Source organism: Maylandia zebra, linkage group LG23, assembly GCF_041146795.1.
Source record: "Maylandia zebra isolate NMK-2024a linkage group LG23, Mzebra_GT3a, whole genome shotgun sequence".
In the NCBI taxonomy this organism is placed as follows: Eukaryota; Metazoa; Chordata; class Actinopteri; order Cichliformes; family Cichlidae; genus Maylandia; species Maylandia zebra.
This window is the reverse complement of record NC_135188.1, coordinates 17,876,735-17,888,175: the sequence shown is the minus strand read 5'-3', so window position 1 is coordinate 17,888,175 and position 11,441 is coordinate 17,876,735. Positions and strand designations below refer to the sequence as shown.

At 37.3% G+C, this 11,441-nt stretch overlaps 1 long non-coding RNA gene across 1 annotated transcript; it reads right to left on the bottom strand.

Annotated features, from left to right (window-relative positions):
- Positions 1–226: 226 nt before the first annotated feature.
- On the bottom strand, positions 227–3,486 carry LOC106676418 (uncharacterized). Its single transcript, XR_013095515.1, has 4 exons — positions 1,457–3,486; positions 883–1,115; positions 647–754; positions 227–527 (listed from the first exon to the last, which is right to left on the bottom strand). It is a non-coding gene; the product is annotated as an uncharacterized LOC106676418 (long non-coding RNA).
- Between the last annotated feature and the right edge of the window lie 7,955 nt (positions 3,487–11,441).

Below are 11,441 nucleotides of genomic sequence, written 5' to 3'. Positions count from 1 at the left end.
TAAAAATATTATTGATTGCAATTCTTTACTGTTAATATCAACAATAAGCTTTTTATTTTGAAAATACAAGTTTAAAAAAAATGCTGTTACATTTACATTTAATGCTGTTTCACTGTAATCCTTTATTATAAGTATGGACACAGAATAAAGTGAACAACATTTTGAATTTTGTACTACCCAAAACGCAAAACAAAAAAACAACAACATATTAAACAAACAAACAAACAAACACAGCCAGTGCCTTCATTTGTCCATTACATGTCAAACATAGCACTGACCCTTAGCCCCTGCTCATCAGCACATGCTTTCAAAAAGAGCTCCATGTCCTCTGCAAACTGTAAAACAAAGAGGAACAAGTCCCTTGCTCCAGTGTCTTCTTCCTCTGACATGTCTCTTAAGACCCTCTGCTGGTCCCCTTGATTTTAGGACAGATATTTGGGCATTGTTACATGTCCACGGAAAAGTGCCTTATTTTGGACAACCCACTGCACAGCAGGATGCAGCAGATCTTCAACAACTGCTGGCTCCTGTGTCAGGCAAATGGGGATGAAAACATAGTTATTTCTCTGTTGCAGAACAGTTTTTTAACAGTTATTCAAATTTCACTAACCATGTAATTACACTACTGTTTAAAGTGAATACTGACCTGACTGACTTCCTGGAACTTGCGCTTTTTCAGTCTGAAAATGGGCACGTGTTGTCCTTCAAGCACAGTTTGGCTTCCTCTCTCCAGTGTGCAAATAGCTTGCCAGAGCTACGAAGAGTAAGGCCACAGTGAGGGCATGTCATTTTCATGGACTTTCCATCAGCTGCAGTTTTATTGAACACAGAGGGTAGAGCATATGAATGTTCTAACAAAGACTCAGAAACCGAAGACAAAACCTTGGGGGGGAGACGGGGCTCCTCGAAGAGTACTGCCGGAGGAATACGGGTCTCCTCGGAGAGTTCAGCGGGGAGCAGTCCTGATAATGGTGGCTGACTTGGCATTGAAGAATGCTGACAAGACAATAAATGCCTTGCCATATCCCCACGCTGTATGATTGTAATCTTACAGACAGGGCGGTGAAAGTGTCCTGTTGTCCTACAAGGCAGCCTGCACCGGCATATCATTTTATCTGTAAGAGAAAAAAAACAAACAAACAAACAAACAAACAAACAGATGTAATTTAAATGTAGTTGTATAGAATGCAATCAATTTGTCTAACAATCAGATTGTACATGTTAACAAAAACATCCAAGCCAACCTCAATAATGAAAGTTAAATGGTATGGATCACAAAAGTTATGTCAAGAAAAGTGGTGAAAAGTAAATAAAAATATATTTTATAAAAACACTATTTTTGTTGCAGATGAACAGTACAATATCAACAGCAACTTTTAAGTCAACAAAGATACTGCAGAAGTGCTTTAAAAAAGTGCATATTTATAACTATAAAGTATATTTAATACAAACATACCTTTGAAAGGCAAAGCATTTTTTATATGCACACTTAGATGCTCCTCAATCTTTGCCCTGACAGTAGGGCTGAAAGTGGGGCACAGAGGGCAGTGAAAGAGTCCTCTGCAACACGTGTTGCATTCCTGCAATTCTGGCTTTAAGCCCGAATTCCAGATTGATATGTGCATCTAAAACAGAGAGAGAAACAGATAAACACCATATACACATTTAAGTTAAGGTTTTAGCAGGAATAACAATTTACAGTTGGCATGTAATAGATTTGGGAAGAAAATTCATGAAAAAAAAAACACAAATATTTTACAAGACACTTTAATTTGTGAGACATGTTTCTATTGACATATAACAGTCAATTGAACAGGGGCTAACTAAAATCTGGGCAATAAAAAAGCTGTACAGAAAAGAATAACGAATAGAAGTATTGATAAATATCTAAATCTGTTTGTGACGAAATTTACAGTGTTGACGCTAACCAAAGGTGTCACAAGTACACACGTTCCTTACTACAGTTTAGATACCTCTGTTTAGAAAGCACTGACTCGACTTTTTAGTCAAGTCGAAGCAAGAAGTACAGGGTCTAAAATATAATTTATGTACAAAATTTTGAAGTAATCTTGCGTCCAAAGCACGCGTGTGGGGGGCTGATTTACAAATGTACGGATTACAAAGTACAGATACGCGTGCTAAAATGTGAGAAGTATAAAGAAGTATACAGTAGGCACAAAACAGTACAGCAGTAAAGTAAAGATACCAGAAAATTCTACTTAAGTACAGTATTGAAGTATTCGTTATTTTGCATCTCTGACGCCAACAATAAATCATACTCTAATGCAAAATGTGTTTTTTGCTTCTTCTCGCCCACAGAAGCCGTTAATCCAGCTCTCTTACTTAAACCAGGCCCAGGAAAAAGCATATCTGTGTGTTTCTCTGCCATGGAGCACGATGATAAAACTTTAGAATAAGGAGGAATGTTGTTGTAACGCAAAAAAAGTGGCAACATAATCATTGTAAGAAAACTAGACGATTCCTAGAATTATGAAATCACTAACGGCAAATTTATTAAAGAAAGATTTAACCAACCTTTGCGATCAACTTGCAAGACTTCCATGGTATCCATGCGTGTTTACGGCTAGTGTGGAGGTCACGTGTTTCCGGTTAGTGTGGAGGTCACGTGCTTCCGGCTACTGTGGCGGTCACGTGCTTCTGGCTACTGTGGAGGTCACGTGTATCCGGTTACTGTGGAGCTCCACAGTGGCTGCAGCCAGACCCTTCTCGTTCTATCCGGTTGTTAAGTGATGACGCGACGAATCCTACTTCCGGGTCTAAAGTAGTCTGCGTTTAATATGGCTTTTGTGTTGTTAACATGTTTAATGTTATGTATTTTCTTCTATTTGATCTCAAAAAGCTCCTAAAACAGTCAGTGATCACTGTTGACCTCCCTCGGCTTTTATTACCGCTAATCATTTATTTAAGCTCAGTTTTTAAAACCTTAGGATGTAACTACAGCCCAGCCCATGCAGCAGTATATGAATGACTAACCTCGTATTGTGGATGGATTATCTCAGTTGTTCTCCTGGCTGAAGTTTGGTCCTTTTACAGCATCCTGCCATGCGATTACATTTGTTTCTGACCACCGAGAAAACTCACGTTAACTTTTATCGAGTGGAAAAAAAGTTAGCTTGTTTATATTATGCTAACATAGCTATGTCGCTAGCGGTCACGTAGCACATCATTATATACCAGCTAGCCCAACTTCAGTAACCCTACAAACGTCACTGCTGTTTAGTTTTCTGTCTTCATTTATGCTGGAAGTGATAAGAAAGCTGTACGTTTTAATTTGTTTCCAAAACCCCGCAGTCAGGACATGCTATATTGTATTTAGATAGAAGCTAGCGAGCTAGCTCCCTGCTAACTTCTAACTCCGTTAAATGTCATAAATTCCGTTTTCATGGATGCCTGGATGTTAAACTCAATTGTTACACCTGGTAGAGCAGAACGCTGATCATTTTATTAAAGATGAAAGACTTTACACAGTTTTTCAACTCTCAGTAATGCCACAGTGATCGTTTGATATATGGACCTGCAGCGGAGTTTAGACCCAGACACGGCTAGTGACGTCAGACTGAACAACCGGATATTTGAATGACACACCTTCCCTATCCCTCCTAAAGGGAAAGAAGTCCAATTTAAAATCTTGAATAAAATTTACCCGACAAATAGACTCCTTAGTGATAGATTCAAAATAGAAACGGGTAATTGTGTATTTTGTGAAACGGAAGAGGAGGATTTGGACCATCTATTCTTTTTGTGCAATTTTATACAAATATTTTGGTTGGATTTTCATACCTGGCTTTATTCCAGTGGGATTCGAATTACCCCATTTACCTTAAATATGATAATGTTTGGAGTGTTTTTGTAAGAAAAGAAAGCTAATTATGGTGTTAATGTGTTATTAATCTTGTGCAAGCATCCATCCATCCATTCGCTTCCGCTTATCCTTTTCAGGGTCGCGGGGGGGCGCTGGAGCCTATCCCAGCTGTCATAGGGCGAGAGGCGGGGTACACCCTGGACAGGTCGCCAGTCTGTTGCAGGGCCAACACACAGGGACAAACAACCATTTGCACTCACATTCATTTGAACACTCACACCTAGTGACAATTTGGATTAATCAATTAACCTGTCCCCACAAGCTGCATGTCTTTGGACGGTGGGAGGAAGCCGGAGTACCCGGAGGGAACCCATGCAAACACGGGGAGAACATGCAAACTCCACACAGAAAGACCCCGGCCTGATGGTGGAATTGAACTCAGGACCTTCTTGCTGTGCGGCAACAGTGCTAACCACCGTGCCACCGTGCTGCCCTTGTGCAAGCATTTTATACATAAATGTCACTTTTTTAAGGCTAAACCAACACTAGCTTACTGGAAAAACGACTTAAACCTGTTGGTTAAATCTTTGACTTTAGTTAAAAAGAAAAAGGCCGCTTTTTTTGTTTCCTTTATGGAAGATTTTGATTTAGTGAGTTAATAATTTGTTAAATTATGTGACCCCCATCTTTATATTTTATTTTCACTATGTATGAAAGTTGCTAATATGTAAGAAATGTCTATTCTCTGAATCTATAATATATGGTGCATTTTGTTTGTATGTTTATATTACTAATGAAAAAAAAAAAATTTGAATGACACGGTTAGCGCCCAGTTAGCTCTTAGCATTTCTCAACAGCTCTGCCTCCTTTTCGACTACCGGGACATTTAAACAATGGATAATCCGTATCCGCAACAAATTTTGGCTTTTCTCCTCAACAGAGAGCGTCCCCCGATTGAACAACAGCGCCGTAAACTAAGAAGAATGGTACCTAATGACAGACTTAATAATACAGACTTTGTAATATGTCACGTGAAGATTCAGCAGCCAGATGAAGTGTTTATTGACAATTGGCAGTGATAGCGGACAGCATCATCACTATTCCAACAATCCTCTCCACACAGACAAGCATAAACACTCGATTATCACTAAATCAAATTTAACACACGTTTGTAATGACGCTAATTCAGTTTACAATAGGGTTAATTCGCTCAGTCAGCAGGTGGCGGTATCCTCGTACACTGGGAGTAAACTGCCATTAAACGAACAGAAGAAGAAGAAAACCCCTGCACATGCGCGGTACGGATCGGGTAGACCCGATTTGTACATCACTACCCGATCCGTACCGGAAACCCGATCGGTACCCCGCATGTGCAAATCTTACGTCACTTCCTCTCTTTGCCAAAATTGCGACATTCAATGTGGTCGTGTCCAAATTCATTTTTTTCTTTTTTTTTTTTAGACATACAGTCAAGTAAAACAGAGATCACATAAAAGATGACATTGTGGTAGTACAATGAAGAACAGAAAGAGTGACAAGGACAGCGAGACAAAAGTGAGTACAAAAAATAAAATAAATTAAGGGAAACATAAATAAACAAAAGTTTGCAAGAGCCAAAATCAAGTTAGCAGTTTCAATCGGTTATAGATGTTAACAGTCTTGAGAGCCTTAGTGTTTTTTGATGAGGAGATTGTCCCTATATATTTTCCAAGTTCCATTTTTAATACAAGAAGTTCAGGCTTTCTGCCGAGGACTTTGCTTTTGTGTATATGAAATTTTGCCAAAAATAAAACCAAATTTATAAAGAAGAAAGCATCATTGTCCTTGTCTTTAAAATTATAATAGCCAAAGATAACATCCTTATAGTATAGTTGAAGATTAGGGAGAACAAAGTCAGTAATAAACTTGTGGAAATCCTTCCAGAATTTACACGTAAATTTACATGACCAAAACAGATGAGAAACTGTTTCAGGTTGCTCTTGACAGAAGGTACAATTTACATTTATTTCAGCCATAAATTTGGACAAATATTTTTTGGTAGGGTAAAACTTGTGAATCAACTTAAAGGAAATCTCTTTAATTTTGTTTGTCATGAAAAACCTTTGTGGTAAAGTCCAAACTTTTTTCCATTCAATATCTGTTACAAAATTGGCCCAATAAAATATGGCTGATGGAACAGAGACCATTGCATCCTGAAAGAGAGATCTTATTTTGGTATTTATAGATCGTGTCCAAATTCATGGGCTGCATCCTACTGAGGCCGCATTTGTAGACCGATTACGTCACAGCGACGCGCCAAAGGCTGTCCAAATTCATAGACTCCTCCAAATGCAGCCGACAAATGCGTCCTCCTTTTCCTTGAATTTGAAGGATGGGTTGGGTGTGTCCTTCGTGGCCTACCATATCCCAGAATTCATAGCGCGGCCCAGCCAAACTCCAGTTTCCAACAATGGCGGCCGCTACTAAGTTTTAAAATTACTCATACTAATCTTTCTGGGTCACAAAATAAACTTTTAACATATTTTCAGGCGAGAAAGTAGCTGTGGAAACATCAAATATCTGCTCGGTTTATCAAGATATCGCATATTTGCAAAAGTGCTTCGACGTTTTCGGAGATGTCTGCTACCCACCAGCTCGATACCTAGCCGGGAGCTCGAGGGTTACTGATGCGGCCAAGAACGGCACAACTCCCGGCACATCATTTTCAGATCACCGCGGACTTTCGCTGCTCGGGTTAAACGTAATATATAAGTCACTTACACAACAGAGAGCATCCCCCGATTGAGCAACAGCGCCGTAAAATAAGAAGAATGGCGCCTAATTACAGAGTTAATAATGCAGACTTTGTAATATCTCACGTGTAGATTCATCAGCCAGATTAAGTGTTTACTGACAATTGACAGTGATAGCGCACATCATCATCACTATTCCAACAATCCTCTCCTCACAGACAAGCATAAACACACTCGACTATCACTAAATCAAATTTAACACACGTTTGTAATGACGCTAATTCAGTTTATAATAGGGTTTATTCGCTCGGTCAGCAGGTGGCGGTATCCTCGTACACTGGGGAGTAAACTGCCATTAAACGAACAGAAGAAGAAGAAAACATCTGCACATGCGCGGTACGGATCGGGTAGACCCGATTTGTACGGTCAGACTTTACACATGCGCAGTAAGGATCGGAGAGTCCTGATCCGTAACTTTCTTTTTATTTTTCGTTTTTGTCTACATTGTACTGAAATGCTTCATTATTGCAAACATTTTAAGATATACTTGTTATTCTTAACATCTTAACACATACTCTGACCTGTAACTATCGTAAAATGCTTCGACCGGAAGTAGACATCTTTCGTGCATGCGGGGTACCGATCGGGTTTCCGGTACGGGATCGGGTAGTGACAACCTTCAGCGCTATGACAAGGATAGGCTGTCATTACTCGGCATTAATATCTGATGACTCATTTATCCTTCTCCTGGACTTCTATAAAGCCTTTGACTCAATTGAGCATGAATTTATATTTCTTATACTTCAGAAATTTGGTTTTGGTGATATCTTCTGCAGAGCTATCAAAACTCTGTATTCCAATGCTAATAGTTCTATTAGAATGAAAAATGGCACCACTTCTTGTTTTAGTCTTAATCGAGGTGTACGCCAAGGTTGCCCGATTAGCCCTTATCTTTTTTTACTTTGCACCCAAATTCTTGCCTCTCATATTTCGAATAGCCCTGTGAAGGGTATAAACATAGCAGACAGAGAGATTGTCATCAGTCAATTGGCAGATGATACCACAATTTTTCTTAAAAATGCCAGCCAAGTGCCAATTGCTTTACGTGTAATAGAGGATTTCTCAAAAGGGTCTGGATTGGTCCTAAACTTAAATAAATGTCAATTATTACCTGTCAAAGAGTGTAATGTTCAGAGTATTTGTAATATAACAGTTAAAAATGAAGCAACATATTTAGGTCTGATTATCTGCAAAGATCCAAAAGACAGAATTTTACTAAATTTTCCCCCAATTATTAAAAAATCTCAAACCAAATAAAATCAATGGTTGCAGAGAGATTTAAGTTTAAGAGGAAGGGTATTGCTCTCAAAAGCAGAAGGTCTGTCTCGACTGACTTATGCAGCAATTTCTCTGCATGTGGACGGCAAAACTTGTAAGGATATTGACCGAATGCTCTTCAACTTCCTTTGGAAAAACCGGACACATTACATCAGAAAAAGTGTATTGATGAATGACTATGAACACGGTGGTCTCAATGTTTTGGATTTTACTACTCTAAACAATACATTTAAGATTAATTGGGCTAAACATTTTCTTAAAAATCCGGTATCCATTTGGAATTTTATTCCTCACTACATTTTCTCTAAGTTTGGTGGCCTAAGTTTTATCTGAGGTTGTGATTATAATATAGATAAGCTTCCAGAAAAGCTTTCGATGTTTCACAAACAAGTTCTATTAGCTTGGTCCCTTATATATAAACACAACTTTTGTGAAGAGAAAGTTGTTAGAAAGGCAAAGAAACTTACAACTCAGATATCTATTTTTTACATGCACATGGGCGGTCACTGCTCAACAAATGTGACACAGAAAAACCGCCCAGGGCATTCAGAACTTCGTTTATTTATACTTCAAGCAAGTTTCCACAGCAGTAGGAGTGGCATGTATGGAACTGTTAAGTTTTCCTTAAAAGGAGAAAACCTTTCGCTTATCTGCTGAAAAAGGAGGTAACTTTGCATGTATAGAAATTCAGACATTCCCATAAAAGGAGAGGAAAGAGAGGGAGAGCGCCAGCTTGTCTGTTTAAAACAGGAGGTAGTATCGTATGTCACCGCATTCCTCTACACATATGGCTTCAATCTCTCTTCCTGTGTTGGTTCCCATTCACAACCTCTTCTTCCTTTAAATGAAGCTACAACTAAGCATAATCACAAAAATAAAAATCTTTCATCAACTTTACACCCCATACGTATTCAATTTGGAATAATAGGAACATAGTGTATAAAAATAGATCATTATTTTTTTCTAGGTGGGTTGCGAAACTGATTGTTTTAGTGAATCAGCTGTTTAATCCTAATGGGCAGCTTATGTCCTATTCAGAATTCTTAAACACCTATAAATTTCCAGCCACACCCAAAGAATATGCCATATTATTTGATGCAATATCTACGGGTATTATAATGCTTTTTAAAGGTATTCAATCTTGCATATCATCTGTTTCTCTCCCCAACCCTTTAGATTCACACATAGGAAGAATCTGTCCAACAAACCACAGTAAAAGTAATAAGAATATCCGTGCTTTGTTCCAGACAGAATCTCTGACTATCCCACATGTGGTCTCTTATTGGAATGTCTTTGTCAGTGACATTAACTGGAAAAGAGTATGGACAATTCCTAACAAGTATCTGGTAACGAATAAAGTGAAGGAAGTCTCATTTAAAATACTGCATAAATTTTATCCTGCTAATCATTACATGACAAAGTTCAAAAGGGACATAAATGTGAACTGTGGATTTTGTGGAAGCCATCCTGAGACTGTGCAACACCTCTTCTGGATCTGTTCATACGCTAGAACATTTTGGAAAGACTTCAGTAGATTCATTGCTGGACATCTCTATAAAGACTTTACTGTGAAATGGGAAAATGTTGTATTTTGTTTCTTTCGAAGGCAAAAAAAAGATGTTTACTTTATAATAAACTTGTTAGTTATCTTAGCTAAATTTTATTTTCACAAATGCAAATACAGTAACAAAAAACCTAATTTTAAACATTACTATAATGATGTTTTATGTTACATAAAATTGATTAGTGGATCACTTAACAAAAAGGCTATGAAAACTATTGCTATTTGTAGTAATTACAAATTATTTGAATGTTTGGTATTCTTTGTATTGCACCCCCTGGCATATGTTAATTTTGTTCTGATTGTATACATGTTCTGTATACTGTTTCTTAATAAAGTTTAGTATTAAAAAAAAAAAATGTTGGCAAAGAGAGGAAGTGACGTAAGATTTGCGCATGCGGGGTACCGATCGGGTTTCCGGTACGGATCGGGTAGCGACACCCCCACAGACTTCCCATTGTACCGGAAGCAATTGCTGAATGTTGATTGGTTGATTTGTGGGGCGGCCCGGGAGTTAAACTTTTTTTTTCTTTTTTTTTTTATTGAAACAAATTTTCATATACAAAACAAGTCAAGGAAACAGACCAGAATTGTAACAATTTACATTATAAAGATGGTGACGCAAGTCATCATAACTTTAAAAGGAGAAAATAAAAGTTTCTAGGGTAAAGTAATAAGGAACATAGACCTTTTGACACAGGCAGGAAAATTAGAATAGCAAGTATTTTGTGATTTTACAGTATAGTACAGCAGTTTTTTTGTTCATATTTGAAATAAGCTTAAGTGACTTAAAATATTGACAAAAGTAATTCAAGAAGACGGTAAACATAGGAGAGGCATTCTTCCACTTACATAAATGAATAAAAAACTTACATAGCACTATTACAAAATTGACAACATCTGAGATTTCAGAATCCAGATTGTCCATAAAGTAAAGAATATCCTTAGATGTGAAGGCAGGTACATTGGAAATTCTGAGTGAAACCCAACAGTGTATTTCAAACCAAAAAGCATTAACATACTGACAAGTGAAAAATAGATGCTCTAGTGTTTCTGGATCAGAAGAACAGAAAGCACAAGAGTCGGCCTCAAAATTAAACCTTTTATGCAGGAATTCTCCAACTGGATAAATGCCGGATATGATTCTGAAGTGTGTTTCTTTCATTTTAGGCGCAAGTGGGTATTTTAGGTAAAAAGAAAATGACTTTTCTTTCAACATGCTATCAAGGTCATGTCTGACATTGACATTGTAGTTGCAGAATACTATTTGCTTAAAGGTATTAGAGATGAACTTATTATTAAACTGTTTGTCCTTTATTGAGGTATTACCTATCGTCAGTGAAGGTAACCATGTTCTTATTAATGAATACTTTAAAGTATTTACGATAAGATTTAACAACGGTGTGGGTATCGCTTTACAAACCTTATTATAATTATTAAATGAAATCTCTAATTTATACTTATCAATAAATTCTTCATAAGATAGCAAGTTTCCATTTTTATCAAGCAGATCAACAACAAAACATACACCGTTATCATACCAGTCTGATTTAAATAAGGACTTCTTATTGATGACTATAACCCTATTATTCCACAACACAGAATTGTGAGGTGAAAAATTGTGGGTGAAAATTAGTTTCCCAAAATTCAAAGCTTGCTTATAGAAACTAGACAACTTAAGAGGAATCTTAGACATTTCATATTCACATCTGAGCAAAAAATCTAACCCCCCGACCTTATTAACCCTTTAAGACCTACCATAGAACCAAGTTCGCCAGAGCTTATATTATATTTTTACATGCTGTGGAGCCATTTTTGGGAGCATTTCAAGTTGCTATACATCAATACAACCATTATAGCCCAAACTTTAATAATATGTCTGCATTAGGTGCATAGTAATTACATAAATTGCAAAAAAGTGCAATAAACTACAAAAAAATTGAAAATCGTTTTTGTTTTTTTAACATATATTTCTAGTTAGAGAAAT